This window comes from Bos mutus, chromosome 2 (genome assembly GCF_027580195.1).
Source record: "Bos mutus isolate GX-2022 chromosome 2, NWIPB_WYAK_1.1, whole genome shotgun sequence".
In the NCBI taxonomy this organism is placed as follows: Eukaryota; Metazoa; Chordata; class Mammalia; order Artiodactyla; family Bovidae; genus Bos; species Bos mutus.
Genome location: NC_091618.1, coordinates 82571065 through 82585608, shown reverse-complemented (window position 1 = coordinate 82585608; position 14544 = coordinate 82571065). Strand labels below are relative to the sequence as shown.

The 14544-nt window shown below is 38.1% G+C and overlaps 1 protein-coding gene across 1 annotated transcript in view; it reads right to left on the bottom strand.

Moving 5' to 3' along the window:
- Window positions 1-14544, bottom strand: part of ARHGAP15 (Rho GTPase activating protein 15) — a 698771-nt gene that overhangs the window by 289496 nt on the left and 394731 nt on the right. The window lies entirely within an intron of this gene.

The following is a 14544-nucleotide window of genomic DNA, read 5'->3' as shown; positions in this document are numbered from 1 at the left end:
ATAGAAAACTGCTAGTTATGGGATGACTACCTGAATTCATAGCTCAGGCCCTTCTGTTTAGACAGGGCACAGGAGTAAAAATTTGCCCATGTAAAAATATTAGCTCTGTTGCTACATGATCATGTAATGAACATGTGGTTAGGTCCATATTTTCACAATTTATTTTCACATTAACTTCCTCATAGTTAACATGATAACTTATTTGGATAGCTCCACCTGTGTATGTGTGTGTGTTTAGTCAGTCGTGTCCAACTCTTTGCAACCCTGTGGACTGTAGCCCACCAGGCTCCTCTGTCCCTGGGATTCTCCAGGCAAGAATACTGGAGTGGGTTGCCATTTCCTCCCCCAGGGGATGTTCCTGATCCAGGGACTGAACCTGCATCTCCTATGTTTCCTGTGATGCAGGTAGATTCCTTAATGCTGAGCCACTGGGGGAAGCCCTCTACCAAACTGTATCTGTACACAAAATTATAGAAAAGTTCATCTAACTTGCAGAGAAAAAAGCTCTTGTTAATTTCAATTAAAAGCAATGACAAACCTAGAGAGCATATTAAAAAGCACAGACATTACTTTGCTGACAAAGATCCGTCTAGTCAAAGTTATGGTTTTCCCAATAGTCATGTATGGATGTGAGAGTTGGACTATAAAGTAAGCTGAGCACTGAAGAATCGATGCTTTTGAATTGTGGTGTTGGAGAAGACTCTTGAGAGTCCTTTGGACTGCAAGGAGATCAAACCAATCAATCTTAAAGGAAATCAATCCTGAATATTCATTGGAAGGACTGATGCTAAAGCTGAAATTCCAATATTTTGGCCACCTGATGTGAAGAACTGACTCATTGGAAAAGACCCTGATGCTGGGAAAGATTGAAGGCAGGAGGAGAAGGGGACAATAGAGGATGAGATGGTTGGATGGCATCACCGACTCAATGGACATGAGTTTGAGTCAACTCCGGCAGTTGGTGATGGACAGGGAAGCCTGCTGTGCTGCAGTCCATGGGGTCGCAGAGTCAGACATGACTGAGTGACTGAATGAACTGAATTGAACAGTAGGAAATTTAGGCATTTTCAAAGGTCCTGCATACCTAATGATTTTTTCAAGCTTCTTTATCAAGTTAAGAAAGCAGATATTTTTAAGATTTCAGATTCCCCTGGCCATCCAGTGGCTAAGACTCTGAGCTCCCAATGCCGGGGTCCAGGGTTTGATCCCTGGTCAGGAAACTGGATGCAGTTAAGAGTTCAAATGCTGCAACTAAAGGACTTTTCATGCCACAATGAAGGTCAAAGGTCCCTTGTGCCCCACTAAGATCTGGCACAGCTAAGTTAATTCATCAATTTTTTAAAAAGAATGCAGATACATCTTTCTCTTCTTATTTGTGTGAAATTACCACTAGGTGAAATTCTGTAACTCATATTGACTCAAACTTTTGCCATGTCTTCATCAGTCCCCCATCTCAGTTTTACTAGCCTCACTGTTATCATGAAAGTTAGGTGTGTATCTATTAATAATTCATTTACTAAACACATGTTTGCTGAATGCCTACTGATTATCATATCCTATGCTAAAGGATATGGATTCAATGATGAACATAACATTTAAGGTCTGTACCTTCATTAGCATGGAGCCTAAACATTTTCAAGTTATCTTATTATTAATGACATTATTAACAGGGGTTCCCTTGTGGCTCAGCTGGTAAAGAATCTGCCTGCAGTGTGGGAGACCTGGGTTTGATCCCTGGGTTGGGAAGATCACCTGGAGAAGGGAAAGGCTACCCACTCCAGCAGTCTGGCCTGGAAAATTCCATGGACTGTATAGTCCACGGGGTGGCAAAGAGTCAGACACAACTGAGCAACTTTCACTTTCACTATTAATAATGATTCTTATCATTAATCATTGTGCTGGAGAAGACTCTTGAGAGCCCCTTGGACTGCAAGGAGGTCAAACAAGTCAATCCTAAAGGACATCAACCCTGAATATTCATTGGGAAGACTGTTGCTGAAGTTGAAGCTCCAATACTTTGACCATCTGGTGGGAGTAGCCAATTCATTGGAAAAGACCCTGATGCTGGGAAAGATCAAAGACAAAAGGAGAAGGGGGCAGCAGAGGATGAGATGGTTAATAGCATCATGAATTCAATGGACATGGATTTGAGCAAACACCAGGAGACAGTGGAGGACAGAGGAGCTGGGCATGCTGCAGTTCATGGGGCCACAAAGAGTCAGACACGACTTAGCAACTGAACAACAGCAACAAAACAACAAAATCATTCATAATTGGTAAAATGATAGGAATGAATTGTCTCTATGCCATGAGATACTCATCTTAACAGGGCCCTTCGTTGTCCTCACCTAATTACCGATTTCATGTGAAGATTTGGGACACCTCAGTAGGAAAATGGAGGTCTTTTCCTCTCAAATCACATTTCAGAATAAGCTGATCATTCAATATTAGAGCTTCCCAGGTGGCTCAGTGGTAACGAATCCACTTGCCAATGCAAGAGATGCAAGAGACACAAGTTTAATCCCTGGTCAGGAAAATTCCCTGGAGTAGGAAATGGCAACCCACTTCAGTATTCTTGCCTGGAGAATTCCATGGATGGAGGAGCCTGGCAAGCGATAGTCCATAGTGTCACAAATAGTCAGACATAACTTAGTGACTAAGCATGCAGGCACATACACAATCATTCAAATGGGTTAATAAGACTATATCTAAAATGTATTGAGACCTTACTATATGCTTGAAACTCTCCTAAGCATATAATGTGATTTAACCTAATTCTACTACAGTGTAAGGAGGGATTTCATGTACTTTTATAAACACTGTTCACTAATGTGTCCCTAATACTGCAACATTGTTCATCACATAGTAAAGGTTTAATCAATATTTTCTGAATCAAATCACAAAATGATCTTTTGAAGTATTGGAAAGAGGAGCCTGGCACGCTGCAGTCCATGGTGCCACAGAGTCGGACATGAATTTAGAGAGTGAACAACAAACAAAACTAATTCTACTCATTTTAAATGATGAAGAAGCTAAATTAAAGAGGTTAAGTAACTTGTTCAAAGTCAAGTTGGGACATGGGACCAGTCTAATAAGATCTTTATCTGGTATTCTAATATATTGGAGTATTTTATTTTGGGGGGCTCCAAAATCACTGCAGATGGTGACTGCAGCCATGAAATTAAAAGACACTTACTCCTTGGAAGGAAAGGTATGACCAACCTAGACAGCACATTAAAAAGCAGAGACATTACTTTGTCAACAAAGGCCTGTCTAGTCAAAACTATGGTTTTTCTAGTAGTCATGTATGGATGTGAGAGTTGGACTATAAAGAAAGCTGAGCACTGAAAAATTGATGCTTTTCAACCGTGGTGTTGGAGAAGACTCTTGAAAGTCCCTTGGACTGCAAGAAGATCAAACCAGTCAATCCTAAAGGAAATCAGTCCTGAATATTCATTGGAAGGACTGATGCTAAAGCTGAAACTCCAGTACTTTGACCACCTGATGTGAAGAGCTGACTCATTGGAAAAGACCCTGATGCTGGGAAAGATTGAAGGCAGGAGGAGAAGGGGACAATAGAGGATGAGATGGTTGGATGGCATCACTGACTCAATGGACATGAGTTTGAATCTACTCTGGGAGTTGGTCATGGACAGGGAAGCCTGGTGTGCTGTAGTCCATGGGGTTGCAAAGAGTTGGACATGACTGAGTGACTGAACTGAACTAAGTGAAAAATGGAAGGTGAAGGAAAACGAAAAGTATCAGGAGCTCACTTAGTCTTTTAAAATAGAATGGTTTTAATCAATTAAAAAATTTTATGTTGCTATTGGGTGCAAAACAGTTTACTAAGTGATAGCTGTAGGGGAGCTACACTTGAGCCATTCTATCCCCTCCTGAGGAACTCAGAATAAAAAGAGAGAGATTTAGGAGGGAACTGGAGCTGGGAGAAAATAAATTGCTTGAATTAAAGGATTTGAAGTCAAATTTTCCTAGTGGGATCTCAAAGGAACCCATGAAAGTGCCTAAGGGAGAGTGTCTGCTTTAAAGAGTCTGCCAGGCCTAGTGTGAGAAGCTTTCTTGTAACTGGTCAAATAAGGACATTTTTGCAACCTCCTTCCTTTAGCTTTGACCACAAGGTAGTTACAAACTTTTGTTAGCAAAATGGGGAGTTAGGGTGAAATGCAAGGCTAAGGAAAAGAGAGGAAGACATCTTGTCCTCCTCCTAGCTAAGTATAGAGTGGAGCTTTAATTTTAAATTAAGTGAAAAATTTAAATTATCACATGGGATTATACACTATTAAATGCTAAGTTAAGACAGTACTTGCCACTTAAAAGATCATAATATCTTCTATTACCTCAAAGGAAGGTTCTCAGCTTTGGCACTACTGGTATATGAGGTCAGACAACTCCTTTTTTCAGGGGGCTGTCGGTGCAGAGTAAGGGTGTGGAGAAGCCTCCTTGGTCTCTACCCACAATATGCTAGTAGCATCCTCTCCTAAACTGTGGCAATCAAAAATGTCTCTAGACATTTTCCAATGTCTCCTGCGGGGAGAGGGAGGAGACATATTCCCTGTTGAGAATCATTCCCAACTGAAGGGAAAATTTTCATTGATTGGTGGTGGAAGGGCTACTCATGGACTGACAAAATGTAAAGGAACTGTGAAAAGTGAAAAAAGTCTTATTTTAATAATAAATCTCTCTATAAGCAGCATATATTATCTCTATGGACTTCCCTGGTGGCTCAGACAGTAAAGAATCCACCTGCTAATTCAGGAGACCTGAGTTTGATCCCTGAGTCAGGAAGATTCCCCGGAGAAGGGAATGGCAACCCACTCGAATATTCTTGCCTGAAAAACGCTATAGACAGAGGAGCTTGGTGGCCCACAGTCCATGGGGTCACAAAAAGTTGTGTCCAACTCTTTGTGTCACACACAAGAGCGAATAACAGTTTATTACATATACACATATACTTAACATATATATCTGATGTATCATCTATTACATTTTGTGTGTGTATGTGTATCTTAACTTGAAATGGCCTGAGGAGCAGTGCTTTAGAGCTGCACTGTCCAATTCAGTAGTCACTAGTCACTCTGGGCTATTGACTACTTACAATGCTGCTTTTGCCATAGGTTGAAATAATAATGTTTGGGTATTTTTGTTAAACTATATTATTAAAACTTATTTCTTGTTTCTTAAAAACATGTGGCTATGAGAAGATTTTAAATTAGGTTCAAATGTTCCTGGACAGTGCTGCTAGATGCTTAAAAAAATATACAAACTGGCCACATGCATGCATGGTAGTGTTGTGGAACTGCTGTGGATAAAAATGCATATGGTCTCTACAGTAATAATACAGTATGGTGAGGAGTATGAAGTACAAGAGACTAAGGGATCTTAGTGGAGGAATTGACCTCAGGTCATTCTGGAGAAATACCAAGAGCCATTAGAACCCATGCTAGCCACAACTGCTCTTATAGGATCGTGAATATCAGGTATTAACTGACTCAAAATTTTATGACTGGATGAGTCATTTTGAGCATCTTAATATGCTGTGCTTACATTCTAGCCTATCAACTTTCATTTGGGTCTGGTCATGTATAATCTGCTCCAACTGACAGTTGTTAACAAAGGCCCAAGGGCCTCGGTTCTAGTACTGGGGGCTAAATGAACGAGAATCCTTCAGGAGAAACCTACCTCAGTAATTTGGGTCTCAAAGTCTGCTTTTGAAATGATATGGAACAAACAATCTAAATTTTCACAGGTTACCAAAGGTATTATTTTCTATTTCTAGTCGCATGTCAAAATCCCGTCATTTTCCATGACAGGCTGCCAGGAAATTCAGAGCCAATGACGGTATTTTTTTCTGCCATTTAGGGACTAGTAAAAATGATATGATTAAAAAGTACTTTGCAAATTAAAACACATATACACATGAAAGTAATTATATAGTAAGTTATATATTTTTGGAAACAGGTACTCTGGTGATAGTACTCTTAATTAGATGTGTATATATGTGCATATATACGTTTTTATATATATATATATATATATATATATTGTTTTCAATACCACCATCTGGCTCCACATGTGTGAAATGTGTGTAAGGTACACTGTTTTTACAAGAAAAATGCAAGTATACTTTAAGATGCTTTAGCTTGTTTCCTTCTCATACATTCTGAGAAACTAGCAGTCTTGGATATGATTACACAGTTTTTAACACAGCCAAACTACCCAGAGTTGCCTCTAATGATGACTTTCCTGGAGACAGACTAGAGCGTCAACTTCCATTTCCTGATGCCATAAATAATCGTCCTTAGATGACAAGTCAAATTGCCAGGCCTCTGCCATCATTCATTCTGCTCATTTTGTTCTAAGAAGAGTTATGCAAAAGTTAAAGTCAATAGATGACTATAATATATGGCATAGTTTTTAATTAACCAAATAACTTTAAAGCACTGTAAATACAAACCAAAAATGTAAAAAAAGCACACGGTTATAAAGCAAAGTCCATCACTGGACCCCTGTAAACAGCAGAAAAAGTCTTTGAATATTGCGGTTTACAAATCTGATTTTAACAGCCAAACTTATAAAACAGTTTACGCTTTTCTGTTGTCAAGGGAGAAAAACTTGCCAAATTGTTCATTTTAAGTAAATACAACATAACCAATTAAGGAAAGCAAAATTTAAACACATGCCTATGGTAATCAGGACATAGTTTGCTTCTGATTTCACTACTGATTTTAACAGAACAGAGTTCCTTCCACTTTCCCACAGCACCCAAGTGACCCCACACATACTTTTAGAAACTTGTAATCACACAGTACAAATAAAAGGACACTTTACTGGAAAATACACAGTGTGGTACAATAATCCATCATTTATGAAAAATAGAATTCAGCCTTTTCCTTTTCCTCAGAGATTCAACTACTTTTTGAGGGTGAAGCGTATTGTAATTTAAAGATTTATGTTAAGCCAATGAGCAGTTTTTTTCCGTTCCCATTTAAAATTTTTATTCAAAAACTGAAAAATAAACCAAAAAGATATAGATTTAAATTCCAAAGAATTTAATCTGATTTACAGAGGAATCACTCTTAATTCTACATATTTTCAACTCTAAGAAAAGTTAAGTTGAATTGGATTAACTTTCCAGGTATTTTAGAATTTACTTTTATTTTTTTATTTCCTTTGTGCTTCCTGTCTCTCTCGTTTTTTTTCCCCCACCAATGTGCGATCTTTTTTTTCAAGCCCAAACAAACAGAATATTTTTCAAAGCCTAAGAATTCTGAATAACAATATGCAATTTAAGTCTCCACACTCATAGACCTAAGGCATTAGTTTTAAGCACCTTTCTTAACCAGTGGAGAGATTTAATTGCTGTTAAAGCTGCTCACACTAGAGAATAGTTAGGATCCTGAGTTTTTCAAGATGATTTCCAATAAATATCATTACATATGATATCAATACATGGCATTATCCCAACACAAGTTTTATACCTGACGCAGCCATTATGGTGTTAAAACTACCTCTCAAGGTAGGAATGCTTACTATAAAGAATGCTTTTTGTACTATAATGGATGCCTTTTGTATATTTATTTTCCAACTTTAGTAATGGGAGGAGGAAGCAATGCAATTTGAATGATGAACATCCACTACCATGCTATTAAGTGATGGGAACCACACAAAAAAAAAACCTCTCAAATCTTCCAGAATCCAACAATTTGGATAATATGATCCAGAACTGTGCATTTGCCAGAATTTGTCTTGTTGTGGATCTTATTTTGAAATATCCCATTTTCCTGCCAAACTCCTGTTCTCGCGGTATTCCCATGTTACACTTACATGTTGTTAATATATTTTTTTTTCAATTTGGAAATGCTGGGAGAGCTAACATTTCAGAAATATTGCTAAAGGAAAGTAGAGTTACTACCCTTCAGAAATGCTGTTTCAAACAATTTTCTAGGGTATTTGTTGTTACTTTTTTGGTGGGGGTTTACATAAGGAGCAACATAGGTGTAGATAGATAGCTGTATTAGCTGCTAGGAGTTCCCAACACATGGAGAGTCTAGTGGGATGTTCAGAGCAAAGCTGGCAGGAGTCACTTAGTACAATCATCTTATCACACTGCAGGGTTCCGAGAGGGAAATCCAGAAAAAAATGAAAAAATCAGGTTATATCAGACTCTTCACCCCCAAAGATTTCCAAACACTTCTCAAACCATCACGTGGATCACAAAACAAAACGCTGATTTTTCTCCTTTCATATTTTCCTTATGATCTTGTATTTGGAATTTCCCTGTTGTACCACTTTCTAACTTACTAAAACAAGAGCACCTTACCCAAAATTGGGAAACAAAATTCACTAAATTTCTTGTCTGCCTCCTGCCTGATTCCTTTCCAGGGCACACCCTCTTATCCTAATTCATTAGGCTGTAATAAATACTGCTTGCTCTCTCCACAGTGTGGTTTTACAGCTCAAAACACTTTGCACATATCTCCCTGTGTCAGAGTGGGCAGAAAGGGTAAGTTTGGGCTTAATGTACTGTTGGTCATTTAATATATTGTTTTCTTCACAAGCTCAGTGTAAACAAAAGTCATAATTTCAACCACTTGAGAAACTAAGTTATTGAAACTTCAAGTGACTTACTTGAAACACAAATCAGGATTAAATCTGGAAATAATTGGAAGAGGGAATACACGGCATTCTAACAGCAGTGCTGTGTTTTAACCACTTAATTCCCATTTAGATGTTATAGAAAAACAAAATAATCAGTTGGAAACAGAAGGGTATGATAACATTCTCTCTTTGATGATTAATATTTATGCTATCCACTCATGAGAATTCATACAATATAAATGTTTACTTTTTTGCTAAATTATCTAGTTTAAGTAGGCAGATCTAACCACTTTTTTATGTTTTCAGTGTCAATAAACAGCAGGCAGTTTACTGTCATAGCCCTGTCATTTGGCCATATGGAAATACCGTTATTTTTCTAGTAATTATAATAAATTCTTCATAGTACTTTCATGTATAGGCTTAACATTTTTATTTTGCTGATCATATATCTTAGGTGTATCTAGTTTATAATGCATTGCTGTAGTGTGAGTCAGGGTGTTATATTTAAACTATTTTTATAGCATTTAGCATAACTTTGAGTTACTTAATAACTTTCAGGGTGGTTGTGATGATGATGGCAACTTCAAAACTGTACTGCAAACACTGAGCAATTTCATCACAAATATAATATTCTTTCAACTGTAAGTCTGTCTAGTTTATTTCTATAAGTGAGAGTTGCAAAAGATTTTCCATCAAAAGGTTGTGGAAATACTACAAATAAAAAAGGAAAGAAGAAAGAGAAAATATACCTAAATAAATAAACCTATGGTGTGTATAGAGATACATAATGACAGTTTTTTTCTGAAACAGAATCAGATACAGTATAAAATCTAAAGATTCAGATAATCAAATATCTTCTATTGATGAGAAATTTTATCTTGGCTTCTTATTGCTTGATATAGTGTTGATAAAACTTTGTCACTTGAAAACTATTTCAAAACTTTGATAAATTTGCCTATAAAGTTTGGGATTGCACAGCTGCCTTAGCTCAGCAGCTGATTTTGAAAGCAAAATTACTAAGAAAGAAAGGAAAAAATAGCATGGAGCATTAATCTAGACAAAGGGCACCATGAAGTAGAAACATGTTTTCCATGTTTTCTATATATTAAATACAGGAATGGGCTAGTGACATAAAATAGGCCACAGTCAAATCAAATGGGAAGAGCCTCATAGGTCAATGTGAACATCAGTCCGCAAAAAGAGAACAAAATAAAAAAACCAAAGCAATATAATTGTACGCATGGCAATTCCCCCCATAGAGGTAGCAGTATGACAAAATTCTAGGAAATTACCACTTAGATTTCTATGGAAAAAAAAGTAAAGTTGAAAAAGGAAATAATATTCATATTTAACAGTACTGGATAATGTCCACACTGATTTTACATACTGACTCACGCTTAGCAGTATTTGCATTGGGTAGTGGTGGTGGTGTTTATTTGCTAAATCATGTCCAGCTCTTTTGCAATGCCATGGACTGTAGCCCACTAGGTTCCTCCATCCATGGGATTTCCCAGGCAAGGATACTGGAGCGTGTTGCCCTTTCCTTCTCCAAGGGATCTTCCTGACCCAAAGAGCAAACCCACATCTCCTGCATTGGTGGATTCTTTACCACTGAGCCACCAGGAAAGCCCATTTGCATTGAATGAGTGGCAATAAAATCTTCCCTCCTTAAGACATAAATAGAGATTGCTATCACTATGTATATTGTGTCCATGTATGTACTTGTACTTTGTGAAAAATGTGTGTAAAGATACTGTATTCTCAGCAGGTGTAGAGGGGAGAAATATATGACAACTCTGAAGATTTTTCTTTCATCTCTAAACTCTTGGTCCTCTGTGTGATCAAGAATATGCAATACTGTATCCCTAATTTTTAAAACATAAAATTTGAACCAGGGCAGAAAAATATATAGTACAGGCATTGGTAGTTTGAGAAATGTCTTAAGTCAAAGCAGTCAATATTTAAGAGGAAGTGGTGGAATAAAGTGTTTATTTAGATTGTGAGAAATGTTAAATAAATAAACATATATTTAACTTTTCTCACAATTTAAATATTATATATACAATTACATATTATAATCCATATAGTATTGATTCTTTTAAAGCAATCTCAGTTTCCACTTTGACAAGCCAATCTGATCATCCCAAAGTCACATGGATTACTGTTTTTAGAGTGTTACTAGTGTGACAAGGAAAGAATATTCTATTTCATTTAGTCCTTATAATCATTCAATGTGGTAGGTTCTCTTACTGCTCTTGACTCTGCTGCTTAGTGATCTGAGGTTCAGAGAGGTTATGCCAAGTAAGCAACAGTGGCTAACCTGGAAATCAAATATGAGCTGTCTGATTTCCGGCCCTTGGCAATGCCTAACCCGCCATGCAGCCTGCCTCTCTGTCTGGCAATGCTGTCAAAGTTCTAAGGACACAGAGAGGTGGCAGTAGCCTCCCACTGTAATCAGTTGCTTTCAACTTAAGGTCTTAAATCATATGCTTCAGGTGAACTCTGACAAAATTACTCCAGGTTGCTCAGATGGTTAAGAATCTGACTGCAATGCAGGAGACCCAGGTTTGATCCCTGGGTCAGGAAGATCCTCTGGCAAAGGGAGTGACAATCCACTCTAGCATTCTTGCCTGCAGAATTCCATGGACAAAGGAACCCGGCAGTCTACAGTCCATGGCGTCGCAGAGTTGGACATGACTGAGGGAATTTGACACGTGTCACTCTAGACCTAAAAGGGAAGATGAGTTGCTTTAGGTGAGTTTAGTGAATCACAGGACAGCATCAGCGTTGATACGTGACTACTCTGTACTGCCAGTCAGAACAACCGCAGATGGCTTTTGGGCTGCAGAGAGCACAACCACCATAAACACAAATTGAACTCTTCAGCTACTGGGAAGAAGGTGAACACAAGAACCACTCACTGTGCTCCAGGTGCTGAATGCATTAAGATAAGAATGAATATAGGAATAGAGATACAGAGTACAGACTGGGGCTTCCTTTTAAGCAAAAATGCTTTAGTGACCTAATCGTCTCTCTCAGTTTCTTAGTTCTTGTTCTTGATTACTGTCATCACCCTACTGTTTTTTCAAAACAGATGGTGTAAGATTACTGGGAGAAATATCAATAACCTCAGATATGCAGATGACACCACCCTTATGGCAGAAAGTGAAGAGGAACTCAAAAGCCTCTTGATGAAAGTGAAAGAGGAGAGTGAAAAGTTGGCTTAAAGCTCAACAGAAAACGAAGATCATGGCATCTGGTCCCATCACTTCATGGGAAATAGATGGGGAAACAGTGGAAACAGTGTCAGACTTTATTTTTGTGGGCTCCAAAATCACTACAGATGGTGACTGCAGCCATGAAATTAAAAGACGCTTACTCCTTGGAAGGAAAGTTATGACCAACCTAGATAGCATATTCAAAAGCAGAGACATTACTTTGCCAACAAAGGTCCGTCTAGTCAAGGTTATGGTTTTTCCAGTGGTCATATATGGATGTGAGAGTTGGACTGTCAAGAAAGCTGAGCGCCAAAGAATTGATGCTTTTGAACTGCGGTGTTGGAGAAGAGTCTTGAGAGTCCCTTGGACTGTAAGGAGATCAGCCCTGGGATTTCTTTGGAAGGAATGATGCTAAAGCTGAAACTCCAGTACTTTGGCCACCTCATGTGAAGAGTTGACTCACTGGAAAAGACTCTGATGCTGGGAGGGATTGGGGGCAGGAGGAGAAGGGGATGACAGAAGATGAGATGGCTGGATGGCATCACTGACTCGATGGACGTGAGTCTGAGTGAACTCCGGGAGTTGGTGATGGACCGGGAGGCCTGGCGTGCTGCGATTCATGGGGTCGCAAAGAGTCGGACACGAATGAGCGACTGAACTAAACTGAACTGAACCCTTAGCCCACTATATTATAAGCATATACATTCATGTTTATAAGCTCCTTAGCTCTTTTCTCAGCCCAATTAGGAACCTTATTCTTCTCCATCCCAATCACAGAGTCTGCTTTTATTATTTCTAGTTGCTTCATAGGAGTAAGAGTTTAGGATCAATATTTAAGCATGAAAGCAGATAAGAACCACTAATATGTGGCCTCCTTTCAACATTAATGCTGTTCCTTTTCAAAAACTTTGTGTTCCAGTCTCTTTCATGCATTTTCTTTATCTCTTTTGAATACTACCAATTTCAGATTTTGAATTTCAGCTGTCACCTAACAGTGGCAGAATCTTATTTAAGCAACATAAGTTCTTTTTGCCTCTATTTTCTCATCTGTTAAATGGTACTGGCAATATCCCTACCAAGGACTGTTGCAAAAATTAAATGTCCTGATATATACAAAACATGGTAAGCATTCAATAAAAGCTAATTGTTGTGAACGGTGGTTATGATAGTTACTCTATATCATAATCATAGTTGTAATAATCAGTAAGTAAATAGAGCAGCTGGTATGAAAGTGCACTTTCACCTTCCATCCCAGTGCCTCTGATTTCTTCAACATTTACTGGGCATTTATTATGTACCTGGTATTATTAGAGTAAGTCTTTAGCTGCTTCATACATTAAATATATATTAATTTATAAGATAAATATATATTAATATATACATTTTAATTAACTGCTTTTTGGCTCTTTGTTAAAAAAATACTTCATACAACACCAAAAGTTTATCTGTGATTAATTTCTGCCAGGTAGAGTGTATTGCAAGACTTTGAACACGTGCTGAAATCATTGGGTTTTGAAGAACTATCCATTAAAGACTTTCTGAACTGTGACAATGGATATTGGCAGTGCTTGTCAGACTAAACCACTATTGATTGGTTCACATCATGTGTATAGCAAAACCAATTTCTTTCAAGTGCTTCTTCCTAACTGAAATACATTATTGCAGCCTTCCTCTCTGTTTATTATAACACCAAAGCTCATCGCATGTAACACATCCAGCAAAAAGGCTTCACAACGAACAAAGCAGCAAACTGCAACACAGAGAGAAGTGAAGGCACTTAGCAATCCAAATACTCTTGTGCTATAAGTTGCTATCCCTTTGGAAAATATTGATCTCTTGCAGAGTCTTGTTTTTTTTTTTTTTTTTAACAGTTCCCCTGAATATGGAAAGATCACGGACTAACAGAGCTTTGCTATTGTTTAATGATCCTGTGACTCTCACGGCTTCTATCCTTGAATGAAACTATTTTAAGTATTGTGTGTATGTTTAAGTTGTGGGAAAGAAAGTGTTGTTTATATTGGGTCATTGCTCCCCTGTCCACAAACATACACAGCTCTATACACACACACACACACACACACACACACACATACACACACACACACACACCAGGGATGTGACTTTTCCCAAGCCTTAGAATGTTTTCTCCCATGAGTGACTTAGGCCAATTCTGGTCATATGCTACACACGGTACAGTTTTATTACTAATTTGAATTTGCATTGTGCCTTTTTTCCCAAGAGGGTACATTTCTTCCTGAAACAACATTCTTATATAGCCACGAGAAGTTCTCATTATACCCCCATGAGTGGGAAGAATTCCAGATTTAGTTTTCATTTGAAATTATTATTAAACAAAATCTAAAAGTATACCTTCCCCAAGTACTGACTGTTCATACCTCATGTTTCCTGCAGTGTATGAGCAGCATTCCAGGGTCTAAAGACCCTTTAGTCCTAGTTTTTACCCTCTAAGAAGCTCAGAGTGTACTGTATGCAGATGCCTGGGGAGACAGAGTATTCCTGGATTCTTGGGATAATTCTCAAAATATTCCTGTAATTGCCAACATTCTAAAAAATGATCCCCAGAACTCACAAACGTTACTCTGATGATAAAACAGGGAAGACTTTGGTTAAGTTTACAGATACTTTAATTAAATCTGGTGTGGTGCTGCCAGCTTCTCTCCCATTCTATGCATGCCTAGAAATTTAAAGA